Source organism: Enhydra lutris, unplaced genomic scaffold, assembly GCF_002288905.1.
Source record: "Enhydra lutris kenyoni isolate GAN:26980312 unplaced genomic scaffold, ASM228890v2 scaffoldscaffold41, whole genome shotgun sequence".
NCBI lineage: Eukaryota > Metazoa > Chordata > Mammalia > Carnivora > Mustelidae > Enhydra > Enhydra lutris.
The window spans coordinates 4,304,743-4,318,293 of record NW_019154125.1 but is presented as its reverse complement, the minus strand read 5'-3'; the positions used below and the strand labels follow the sequence as shown (position 1 = coordinate 4,318,293).

General features: G+C 40.1%; 1 protein-coding gene across 1 annotated transcript in view; it reads left to right on the top strand.

Annotated features, from left to right (window-relative positions):
• The window catches only part of LOC111155390 (sodium/potassium transporting ATPase interacting 3), a 618,988-nt gene that overhangs the window by 414,499 nt on the left and 190,938 nt on the right, over positions 1 to 13,551 (top strand). The window lies entirely within an intron of this gene.

Sequence of the window (13,551 nt, the reverse complement as noted above, 5' to 3'; positions counted from 1 at the left end):
TAGCTACGTCAGCGCCTACTGTTCAGGTGCCTATATCTCCTGGACCAGGTCAGAGCAAATCCTTGACCATGTACTAGGGCTTAGACAGACACTAACCAGGTTTGTCTCATGGTCTTCCCCTTGTCTGTGCTTTTTGGCTATCAATACCTTTTCTGAATGACTCATTATTTCTTTAGATGAACATGAATCTTTAATTAAGTCTTTTTTTTTTTTTAAATCCAGAAACCACTCTGTTTCTTTAAAATATATTCATGTATCTTGGATCATTATGTATCAGTTTTAAAATTTAATTCTATAAGGGTATCTTGTTAGAAAAAATCTGATTTTTGCTCCTATATACCAAGTAAATGACTCTTTACTTGTCTTTGGCAGAATTTATTAATTTAATAGATAATATAGATGGAGAGAATACTTGAGTATCTACTGTACACTGGTTATCACACATGCCCTATGTTATACTATTTATACATTGTATACTTATGTGATCCAGGTGCCACAAGTCTAATTGTATAGAAAAAGACACTAAATTTCAAAAAGATCTTACAACGTTCTTAAGGTCTAACAACTAGTGAATAATGAGGTGGAATTCAACTTCGTATTTGCCTGATTCCAATATCTGTGGTCTCTCCACGTGTAACTGGTATGAGAGAATACTAAGATGAGTCTTGCATTTTCCCCAGAGCATTTTTAACTTTATTATTTGAACCATTAAAAAGCAAAATTCTTATACCTAGAAACAATGAAAATTCTTAATTCATTATTTCAAGTTTTATGACTATTTATTTATAAATGATTTATAAGTTGTTAATTTATTTTATTTATTCTGTGCCTGGAGTGGACAAATCCTTATAGAGAAGAATATATAGTCATGTACACTGGTGACCAGGACACCACCTTTATTTACAGTGAAGCAAGTTATATACCAGCATTAATAACTGTTTGATCTGAGAGCATGTTAGATGTTAGATGATAGTTACAGAGAAGATGTTAGAAGGTTATATACTTTTGTTGAAAGGATACTATGAAATTTGCAAGGAGGTTCGGCAATCAAGAGAGACTTCAAAGAAGAGGTATTCTATGAGCCAAACTTAGAAGATATATGAGAGAAATTTTTGTAAACAGAGATTAGGGAAATGTCTTCTACTAAGAAAAGAAAGTAGTATGAGCAAAGCAAAAAGGTAAAGAATATATTAAAGGAATAGAAAACAATACCATTGAGCTGAGGTGAAGATTTCCACTGTCAGACTGAGAAGTTTATAAAATTCAGTCAGCAATAGGGATCCATTGAAGGTTTCCGCACAGAGAAATGGTATGTTCAAATTTCCAAGTTTAGGAAGATCAATGTGGGTGTCTAAGAGAGATTTGACTTGACTAAAGAGAAAATACAGGGATTCACCTGCTAAGTATACTGAAATATATCAAGTAAAAAATCATGAAGTGCCGAACCAGGGCACAATCATGAAAACAGAAAATAAATAGAGATTTGGTTCAAGAAAGCCAGAAGCTCATTCTTAATGATTTGCCAAGTGTAAAAGAGGAGGGGGCCCCCAAATTGGAAGAGCCAAAGTGAATCTCAGAACGCTTACCTAGGGTCTTGCCCTCCTGGAACAGCCTCCACGGCAGCAAGGGAACCAGTTATCGGAGTGTGTCATTCTCCTGCTTAAAACCTGGGAACCATCTGTGAATCACCTCTGGCACTACAAAGATAATTAATGCCAAGGCTTCAGTGGTGGGATTACATCAATCTCTTGTGTGAGGGTGTGAAAGGATTTGGGCAGGGAACATTTGTTTTTGAAAAGCCTTCTATGTGATTCTGTTGTGCAGCCTGCACTGGTCTGCAGGACTTCATCCATCCTACTCAGCAAGCATATGCAGACCCCTACGTGTCTCTCTGGCCTCGTCCAGACTTAGCAAAGAACTCAAAACTCCCTAAAGGCTCTAGGCTCTTTGAGGCCTGTGCCTCGGTTCATGTTCTCTCCTCACCCGGAATTCCCTCCTCCACCTAGTGAACACAGAGGCAAGAACCCGCTGAGCGGTCCCTCCCTTGGGAAGCCATTGGTTGTTTCATCAGAAGCAGAGGTACGGGGCGCCTGGGTGGCTCAGTGGGTTAAGCCTCTGCCTTCGGCTCAGGTCGTGATCCCGGGGTGCTGGGATCGAGCCCCGCATCTGGCTCTCTGCTCAGCGGGGAGCCTGCTTCCTCCTCTCTCTCTGCCTGCCTCTCTGCCTACTTGTGATCTCTCTCTCTCTGTCCAATAAATAAATAAAATCTTTAAAAAAAAAAAAAAGGAAGCAGAGGTACTTGCTACCTTGTTTACAGTGTCACTACTTTCTTATAGACATCTACCTCGCTCTTAATTTTGTCCATGTGTCGTCTCCCTCTATTAGGGAAACTCCTTGTGCCTAGCACTGCCTCAGTTTAAATTCATTATATGAATGTCTCCAAGTAATTGTGGTTGGGTTAGAGGAAACAACAGTGGTGTCACTGCCATCAAAAACAGAAAAGGTAAGGGCGCCTGGATGGCTCAGTCTGTTGAGCATATGACTCTTGGTTGGGCTCTGCGCTCAGTACAGAATCTGCTTCAGATTCTTTCTCCTTCTCCCTCTGTCCCTCCCCACTCATGCCTGTTCTCTCACTCTGTCACAGTCAAATTAAAAAAAAAAAAAAAAAAAAAAAAGGAAACACAAAAGGTAACAGATGAAAAAGAAGCAACGAATTAACTATTTTAATTGCAATTAGTCTCATGCCTTGCTATTAATTTGTTTAACGTGTAGAAGGGTAGAGTTTGATGAGGATGATAACGAATTCCATTTGGACGTGATCATCTTTAAGCACCAGTCAGACATGCAGATGGAGGTGCCCAGCGGGCAGCTGGAAGTGGGAAGTGAGTACAGCTGTGGAAGATAACCCAATGAGAGAAGATGTGAGGGGAAGAGACGGTGGGATTGTTAGCATCCTTTAGCACTGTTACTTCAGAGAGGAGATCAAAGGTTCTTGCTGTACCTTTCATGAGAGTGTGACCAATTACAAAATGGGGGTGATGGGGCAGGGGGGCTGGCATCCAGTTCTCTGCTCCATACCCTCCTTCCCAAATCTTACTTCAAAATATGCAGGCTTGCACACACAGCTTCTATACAGGCTTCCTGGAAGTGCCAAGCAGTAATGTGGTCTTTGCCCAGCTTTTGTCTGGGAGTGAGGAAGTTAATCTTTATTTCATGTTAACGTTTCTGAGTTTCAATTTGTTCATCTATGCAATGAGATTAAGAATACATAGTCTACCCATCTTAAACAATTATCATGAACATTAATATATGCAAAAAATCTTTGTAACCTGTGTGGCACTGTAAAAATGAGAATTGATTCTTCTTCTGTGTGTACCAAGATCTTTTTCTTGTGTCGATTCTATTAAATTTTCGGATGCCCTGTGCACTGCCAAATATCATTAAATTAGACTCTCTTTTTCATGATCAATATACCCATATTTCCAAATCACCTTGATACCTATTTACAAAAATATTTGATTAGTTATTAAAAATCAAATTTAATATTTTTTTCTCACAACCTTTCTATGTAGAGTATATACATTTTTCTTTTCACTAAGCCCTGAGAAATGCATCCAAAATTCATGACGGGCCAGTTTATGCAGGCAATAGGAGAGATCGAGAGTGGGGTAGACTTTCCTTCCTGGGAGAGCAGCCAGTTTAAACCACCCTCCCCAGTGGTGTGCTAGGCACCTGTGGAAGGACTGTGTGGACCTGAAGGTCAGGGATTCTTCAATTCCAACATAGGCTAGAAAGGAAGTGAACTTAGGCCATTGGCTATTGTCCCCTCTGTCACTCATCTGCTGGGTGTACCTCAGGACCACCAGGCAAAGGCATGCCAGGAATGAAGGTAGGAAACCCTGGTGGGAAGTTCCCATGGAAGTGGAGGGTTATGTCATCTCGGCCTCATCGGATCCCTCTGGTATCATACATAGACCACAGTGAGGTCAACCATGCCTTCTAGTAATAGTATATGGATCCTGTGATTCTGAGTTTGTTTTTAAATTAGGAAAGGGAGGATGCATTTGGCATTGTTTTTCCTATTACTCTGTATATTAGCTTTATTTATTTAAAGCATCCACCCACAAAGGATGCATATCCTGCTATTTTATTGCAATTATTCTCTCAAGAAGACTATAAGCAGGAGAGGTTTTCAGATACCCTCACGGGAGCTGGAAGAGGAACTAACATTCATAAATTGCCTCTTCCATGCCAGGTAGAGTGCTGGTGTTATGCAGGGAGGATAGGAAACTTAATGTTCACGATAGTCTTCCGAAGTAGCCAGGCGACATTGATCCCCACTTTACAGAACCTCAGAGAGACTAAGTCATTTGTGCAAGGATGTATAGTTAGTAAGTGGAAGGATAGGAATTTGTAGCCATATCTCCAAAGAACATGTTTGTTAGATTAGAACAGAATAGATATTTAAAAGTGCACACTCTTGTGGATCCAGCTAAATTTAAATTGTTAATTTAAGTAATTAATAAATTAATTTAAATAAAATTTAAATAAATTTAAAACCAAAATGCTTTAAAAACTAGAAGTAACTTTAACTTTGCAGCTGAGTTGGCCATGGTTTATGTATCTATAACCCAATTTTGGGGTAGTTCCTTGTAAAACAGCCCTTAAATGGGGTGCACATCTGGACAAATCCTGGATTTTTGTATTTTTGTTTGTTTGTTTGTTTGTTTGTTTTTCAAATATCTGGTAAGTAGGATTCTGCAGGAAACAGACCCTGAGATGGACATTACCTGCAGCAGGACCACTGAGGTGTGCTCTTGAGACCCGTAAGAAAGGGACGGAAGCAGGATTAGCAGATACACTTCCGGTAGAGACCTCGCACCATTCTGGGGTGAGCTCTGAAGCTGGGGTAAACCCTCCCAGGAGTCCATCCAGGCAAGAAGGCTTGGCCTTTGTACTCCTGCATGGAGCACTGGATATGAAAAGGACCATAACCCTGGTCTATGCTACTTCTTTCTAGAGAAGGTAATTCCTGGGAGAGGCCTGAACTGAGAGCCATCTGGTCTAGGGGAGACAACAAGGGTACACTGGTTATTAGGGGCAGAATTACTACATGCATTACGGTCTCCTTCTGTGTCTCTCTTTTTTTTTTTTTTTTTGTATGATTTATTTATTTATTTTAGAGAGGGAAAGAGAGAGAGCTTGTGTGAGTGGGAGGAAGGGCAGAAGGAAAGGAGAGAGAGAATCCTCAAACAGACCACCTGACCCAGTGCTTGACGCAGGGCTCAATCCCAGAACCCTGAGATCATGACCTGAGCTGAGTCAGATGCTGGCTGCTCAGCTGACTGAGCCACCCAGGCGCTCCTCCCCTCCTTTGTCTTTAGGGGGCTTTGATTCTTATAAGTTTACCTGATATAAGGCCAAGTCCTCCAGGATTCTGAATGTTCTCTTTTCCTGGGATAAGCTACCCACCCCCCCACCATGGCTCTGGTCTTAAGGGCAGAAGAGATGCTAATTACTTTCCATTATAAATCACTCACACTTCTCTAGGGCTTTTCTGTTAGAGTGCTCAGAAGTGGCCAAGCTTGAGGCAAGCAGGATGCCCTTCTCTTTCTGTGTGGTGGATTTTTTCTGAATTGTATCTACGCTGAAGATATAGTCCTTGTCTGCATTTTATGTTAGAGGGTCTCCTAGTGGACTGCCTATGTTGGGTAGGCAACATAGAACAATAGAGTGTAACAACCAATGGATTAATGTATTCGGTAAATAGTCCCCACATTAGAGGGTTGCCCCACCGATGCCAGGAGTAATCCCTGGAATTTTTTTTAAAGATTTTTATTTATTTATTTGACAGAGAGCAAGAGAGAGAGAGAGAGGGAGGGAGGAAAAGAATCAATAGGGGTAGCGGCAGGCAGGGGGAGAGGGGGAAGCAGACTCCCTAGCTAGCAGGGAGCCTGATGCTTGATCCTAGAACCTGGGATCATGACCTGACTCAAAGGCAGATGCTTAACCAACTGAACCACCCAGGAGCCCCAATCCCTGGAATTTTTTAGTGTTACCTGATATGGTAAGGTCTTTGCCAGTGTGATTAAGGGTTTGGAGTTGAGACATTGTCCTGGATTACCCAAGCCCTAAATGCCATCACACGTGTCTTTAAGAGAGACAGAGGGTGATTAGACACACATGGAGAAGAAAGTAGGGTGAAGACAGAGCAGAAAGAAATTTAAAGACATTGGTCCTGAAGATTGTAGTGAAGCAGCCACAAGCCTTGGAATGTCAATAGCCACTAGAAACCACAATAGACAAGGAATGGATCATCATCCCGGCCTCTGGAGTGAGGGCAAACTTGCCAGCACCTTGATCTCAGACATCTGCCTCCTGGAACTGTGAAGGAAGTAATTCCAGTTGTTACAAGCCACCTATGCCCTGGTGATTTGTTACAGCCGTAGGAAACTAACATACCCACACTACTCTTCTCAAGACCCTGCTCTCTCCTTTCATGTTTTTATATGAAACTTCCAGAGATGTGAGGAGCTAGGCTGGAGGCTATGTGATCAGGGCAGGCTTCTCACACCAGCTCTGGAATCGGAGAAGCCTGGGTTTATATATTGATTCTACCGATTTCCAGCTTTGTGACCTTGGACATATGGCTTAACCTTCTTAAACCTCAGTTTCTTTACCTGCAGAGCGGGGAGGAATATCGCATCACGTAGGCAGACTGTGAGGATTAAATTAGTTGGCCACTGAGGTATTGACAAAGCATCGGGTACAATGTAACGCTCATTAAGCCTTCGTTATTACATGTCCCGTACATTTTAATCAAATGATATGTACCAGAAATAGATCATTTGATTAAAATAGTTTGATTAAATATATGCTGATAGTATGTATCAATCAATGCAAATAAACATATTGGCTATATATTTATGAAGGATTTACTATGTTATTATTTACTATTTACTACTCTTCATGCCTCAGTTTATTGATCTGGAAAATAAGGATAATAGTAGTACTGATTCTAACGGGCTAGTGTGAGGATTGAGTGCGGGCAATTTACATTGAGAACTTAGCACACTTCAGGGCATGTAAGAAATGCACGTTTCCATTAGGACCTCTACGTAGCGCTTAATCCCCACCACAGCCCTCTAAAATTGGTACCATTGTTAACCCATTATATAGACAAGAGTTGGAATAAATTGTTCAAGTTCCCACGGCTAGCATTGTCTGAACCAGAAATCAAGCCAAGTCTGTCTGAGATTAGAGTCTAAGAACTGTACCACACCTACCAATGGAAAGTAACTTTTGCCACTTTTTAGAATTTATCATTTCAGGAAGGATTTTAAGTGTACTCTATAGCATGTAGGAGGGCTCTGAGTAATCTCTCTACCATAGAGGAATGTTTTATTGTTGAGAATAATAAAGAGGCATATTAGCAATTAAGCTCTTAGGATTTTTCAGGCAGTAGGAAACATTAGCAGATAATTACTGAGTTCTCCTAGCTCCCAAATTCAGCATCACTGAGAAACCTTAAAATGTTTGTGTTCCATATCGCTGTAAAGAATTCTATACTTCCTACATGTCAATGATAAGTATGACAAGATTCCTGGAAATATAAGAATACTAGGCCCACAAATACTTTGAAAGTGTCTTTCTGATATATCAAAGTGATTATGAGTCACTAAATAAAGCTGTTTTGTGTATGAAGACACCAACACTCTTTCTTAAGTTTTTAGTTTTATTCATTCATTTATTTATTCAACACTTATTAAATGAGTGCCTAAGACATGCTGGACATTATCCTAGGCAATAAGGTTTCAGTGATGATAAAGATTTAACGTTTCTCAAATAAAACCTACTTTTTTTTTATTTTATTTTTTTATTTTTTTAAAGATTTTATTTATTTGTCAGAGAGAGAGGGAGAGAGAGCGAGTGCAGGCAGACAGAATGGTAGGCAGAGGCAGAGGGAGAAGCAGGCTCCCTGCTGAGCAAGGAGCCCGATGTGGGACTCGATCCCAGGACGCTGGGATCATGACCTGAGCCGAAGGCAGCTGCTTAACCAACTGAGCCACCCAGGCGTCCCTAAAACCTACTTTTTAAAATAATTTTTTATTTTGGGGCACCTGGGTGGCTCAGTGGGTTAAAGCCTCTGCCTTCAGCTCAGATCATGATCCCAGGGTCCTCGGATCTAGCCCCGCATCCAGCTCTCTGCTCAGCGGGGAGCCTGCTTCCTCCTCTCTCTCTGCCTGCCTCTCTGCCTACTTGTGATCTCTGTCTGTCAAATAAATAAATAAAAATCTAAAAAAAATTTTTTTATTTTTATTAACACATAATGTATTATTAGCCTCAGGGGTACAGATCTGTGAATTGTCATGTTTACACACTTCACAACACTCACCATAGCACATACGCTCCCCAATGTCCATAACCCAATCACCCTATCCATACCCCCTCCCCCAGCAACCCTCAGTTTGTTTCGTGAGATTAAGAGTCTCTTATGGTTTGCCTCCCTCCTGATCCCATCTTGTTTCATTTTTTCCTTCTTTACCTCCCAAACCCTCCACATTGCCTCTCAAATTCCTTATATCAGGGAGATCATATGATAATTGGCTTTCTCTGATTGACTTATTTCATTCAGCATAATACCCTGTAGTTCCATCCACGTCTAAAACCTACTTTTTGATGTCCAGAAATTCATCTAATGAACCATCCCACTGGGAAATATCAAACTACAAGCAAATGTTCTGCAGAGAGGTAAAGCAGGAAGGGACCCCGTGACAACAATCCATTCATTAGACCATTACCAATCTTTTGTTAAGTAACCATTGTGAGGATATAAAAGGAAAAAAATTACATGTTCTTCCCCCAACGAGTTGGAAGGCCAGTTTTAACTACTGTGAGACGGTATGAATTGGGATATAGGAAAAGTACAGAAGAAGTTAGGATGGATCCAAACCAGTGGACAAAAATTATTTCCAGAGAGGAGAACAAGGTAAGGAGCTTTATAGTGGCTAAAAGGGTGAGTCTTTAAGGATGTGTGAGGTTCCACATATAGGAATGTGGTAATGTCATTGAGAAAAGGCATCCTCAAAATAGGGAGGCATGTGAGCAGGACAAGAAGGCAATGAATAGCAAGTAGTCTAGGAAGGCTGGAGGAGAAGGAGTGCATGGGCAGCTGGGGTGGAAGACAAGAGGACCATGGATTTAATCAGGTCACAGAGCCCTTGACAGCCAGAGTAAGGATCAGACAATATTCAGGGAATAGGAGTTTTAATGCAGCGAAGGACATGTTCAGATTTGTACTGTGAGGAGTTTAAATGGCAGTGAGGAGTCTGGAAGGGACAAAACACTAACCAGATGCACACCATTTGGGAGGTTACTGCGATAGACCAGGTGTAAGGAATGGGTGCTTACGTGGGATGATGATGATGGAAATGGAAAGAAGAAAGTGGCCCACGATTTATTTTCTGCTGTGGAATAAATAAGATTTTACGGGTGCACATGTGCTGGTCAGGGAGGGTGAGAAGGCCGGTGAAACTGGGTAATGGAAATCAGGAGAGAAGAATGTGGAGGAGAATGACCCAGTTGACAGAGATCTAAATGAGGGGTAAATACAGTAACGTGAGAATTTCCACTCTTTCTGCTCTTTGGTTTTCATTTCCTCATTGGATAGACTTTCTGAGTCTAAATATATCAAGATTCAAATCAAATGAGGGGCTCGAGACATTCAATATTTACTAAATGTCTAACCTGGATTAGGTACTAGATATGTTTCCTCTCTTGGTTTCTTTTTTTCTTTTTTTAATTATTATTATGTTCAGTTAGCCGCTGTTTAGTATATCATTAGTTTTTGATATAGTGTTCACGATTCATTAGTTGCATATAACACCCAGCGTTCATCACAACACGTGACTTCCTTAATACCCATCACCCTGTCACCCCCTCCCCCGACCCTTCCCCTCTGATACTTTCAGTTTGTTTCCCAGGGTCCATAGTCTCTCATGTTCATCTCCCTCTCTGATTTCTCCCCCTTCAGATTTCCCTCCCTTCCCCTGTGGTCCTCCGTGCTATTGCGTATGTTCTCTTATGTGCCTTTGGTAGGACACTCATTACTTTTTACCTTGAATTCCAGATACTGAGTACCTGCTAAACTCCTCTAATGGGCTGTGAGTGTCTTAGGGAAAGAATCCGTGTCTGTCTCATTTGCACTGCAGTGCATTGCATGCAATAGACAGAAAATAAATATCTGTAATTTGAGCTTATGCAGTCACATAATATTTGAAATAGCCCACTCAGAATTTTGATAGTAACTGCTCAATTCCATTCAATACCCATGGTTAGCTTCTGGTTGCCTAATAACCAATTACCAAGTAGCTTATTAGTTTACTACAATATTAATACAGTTCATTTATTAAAATGACTCAGATTACCAAGATGAATATTTTATAGCTCATTCATTTCTGGCACTAACAATAGTATCTGTGTAATTATATCATAATTCAATAATTTATCATAAATTCCAGCAAATAGTTGATCCAGGCAGTAAAAATGTTTTTTTCTATTAACCTAGTCATATAGGTTTTGAAAGATAACTTTGAGCTTTTGAAAGATAATTTTGATTTATCATATAAGACATAGATACTAGCTTAAGCCAGAGCTAATAAACATATTTCTAGTGAATAAATGCTGGAACACAGAGAGGACATTTTAGTAACATTCTAGACCTAGTGATAGCTTTTAATACATACTAAAAATAAGAGCAACAGTTCCTTATGGCCCTAATGCACCAGAACCAGAGAAACCATGGAAAGACTTGAGATCCTCCAAAAAGACATGGAGATCCCAGGTTGGGATTGACAAGTTTAGAAACAATGCTGATAAACCAGGACAGGACAGAAGACAGAGAAAATAAGATATTCCAACATCCAGGCAGGTGATAGGGAAAAGCTCATCTGTCAGAATTGAAGGGGCAACATAAAACTGACAGAGGAATTGAATCGAAAATTCACCAAGAATAGAGGCCTTGGAAACATGCTATTTCTGGAAAGAGTCATGGTAGGCTTCCCAGACAGAAATAAGCAAAAGCTAGGGGACACATCCAGAGTCTGCAGGTGGAGGTTAGAAGACACATCTGGTCGGGGTAAGACCTAATAGGACAGAAATATGACCAACTCTGAATAGCATAGGAAGCAGAATAGTCCCAAAGATGGACATGGTCTGATCCCCAGAACCTGTGAATATACTACCTTCCACGGCAAAAGGGACTTTGTAAAGTCCCTTTTGTCGTGGAAGGTAGTATATTCACAGTATATTCAAAGTTAGGGACTTTGAAATAGGCATATTATATGATGGTGGGCCCTGGTTAATGACATGAGCCTTTAAAAACAGGGAACTGGAGTGCCTGGGTGGCTCAGCTGGTTAAGTGTCTGCCTTTGGCTCAGGTCGTGATCACAGGGTCCTGGCACTGAGCCCTGCTTTGGGCTCCAACAACCAACAAGGGAATCTATCTAGGCTTTAGTCCTACAGCAGTGTGGAACTGAATTCTGCCACCAAGCTGAATGAGTTTGGAAGTGGATTTTTTTCTGAGCCTCCCATAAGGAGCACAACCCTGCTGGTAGCTTGATTTTGAGCCTTGTGAGTCTCTCAGCAGTTTGCTGCTCAGCCCCTCTGGTCTTTTTGGACTACAGAACTGTATGATGATAAATTTCTATTGTTTTAAGGCACTCGAATTGTGGTCATATGTTATAGCAGGCATAGCAAACTGATATAGATATTAAAAGACACCCTGTAATTGTCAAGAGGCATGAATGGCTTAGGAAGGAATTTGGCTATTGCCCATTCTTTCACTTTTCTTTCCTTCCCTACTTAGCCCCCGCCCCCTGCCCCCCAAAAAAAAGAAAAAGAAAAAAAATGCTGGTGGAATTCAGCATACAGATACCAGATGTGGGACTAAAGTGAATTCATTATTTCGTTGGGCAAATTCTGTAAAACTCTGATGTTTTGTGGTAAGATATTTCAATCTCTTAAACCCAGAAATTCAGTAAAGTAACATGTAATGTGTGATTAGAACTAAATCTTTTGATGGTTGACTTTTTTATATGTCTTACTGTCCCTTTATAAAAATGCTTCACCATATATTTATATTCACTCATTCCAGGTAGATAATTATCCATTTAATTATATAAATTTTCCTTGCTGATTTTATTCAATTATAATGAAACTTGTCTCAGATTATAGTAATTGGGACTTTTTAAAAAAGATTTTATTTATTTATTTGACAGAGAGAGACACAGCGAGAGAGGGAATACAAGCAGTGGGAGTGGGAGAGGGAGAAGCAGGCTCCCCACTGAGCAGGGAGCCTGACGTGGGACTCGATCCCAGGACCCCGGGGACCATGACCTGACCTTAGCCAAAGGTGCCCTAGTAATTGGGACCTTAAAGTAAAGTTAGAAATACAAGTAAATATTTTTAATAAGTTAAATAACATCATATATATTGTAGAGAAGTTCCAAACTGTTTTGAGACAGTAGCAACTGAATACAGACTTATCAAATATGAGCTTAGAATTAGAATGATTTCAGCAAAGGAGAAAAGCTTTTTTTGGTGATCAAGTCTCTTGATCTTGAAGCATGACATATCATATCATATCTAAATCATCATACTTGGTAAGAACAACCAGTTAAGATACTCAATGTGGACCCTTTCCCAATAAGCCATACACTGCCCACTTTAGAAGTGGTAAAATGCTGCTACTTTCAAAATTGCATATGTAATTGCAGGATTACTACATGATGCCTCAATTAGATCAGCTTTGTTTTAGGAAGAACTTTGAGATTATCTGAATGAGATTTCAGCCCATAAAACTTACACATTCCCCTTCCCTTCTTAAGGAAAAGGTTTCAATGTCATGCAATTGATCTTCCATCAGGGTTTACAGTCTCCTCTAGAACATTTTAGGTGCAGAGTTGATACTCAGTTAATTTATCTGTTATTGTCATAACCATAGACTTTCTATTTTAATTTCTTTTACCTTTCACATTGTAGCTTGTCATTAAAACTATTTTGTAATACAGTAAGAAAATCACATCTTATGGACATTTTTTTCTTTTCCACTAGAAGTGATAAGGGGATTTGAAGTTGGGGGGATGGACTCTCAAATAATATGAGAACATGTATCTTTATGTATTTGTTCTACAAATAAGTTTACTTATATAAGCTACTTAAAGAAAAGTTAAAGATTCTTCTGTATCATTGGAATATGACTTTAAATCATCTCCCAGATGTCATGCTTAAATTATAAATTTAAGCTATCCAGTTTAATAATTGGGTGATCTTGAAAGGTTACTTAAACCTATCTTCATCTTCATATGGGGATTATCAAACCACCTTTGTTGTGAGGATTAAGTGAAATGAAATGATGCTGGTAAAGTGCTTAAGAAGAATATCTGGAATGTAGTCAGCTCCCTAAATATTAGCAATTCTTATTAAAAATGGCAATTAAGGAGGAGGAGTCAAGATGGCGGAGAAGTAGCAGGCTGAGACTACTTCAGGTAG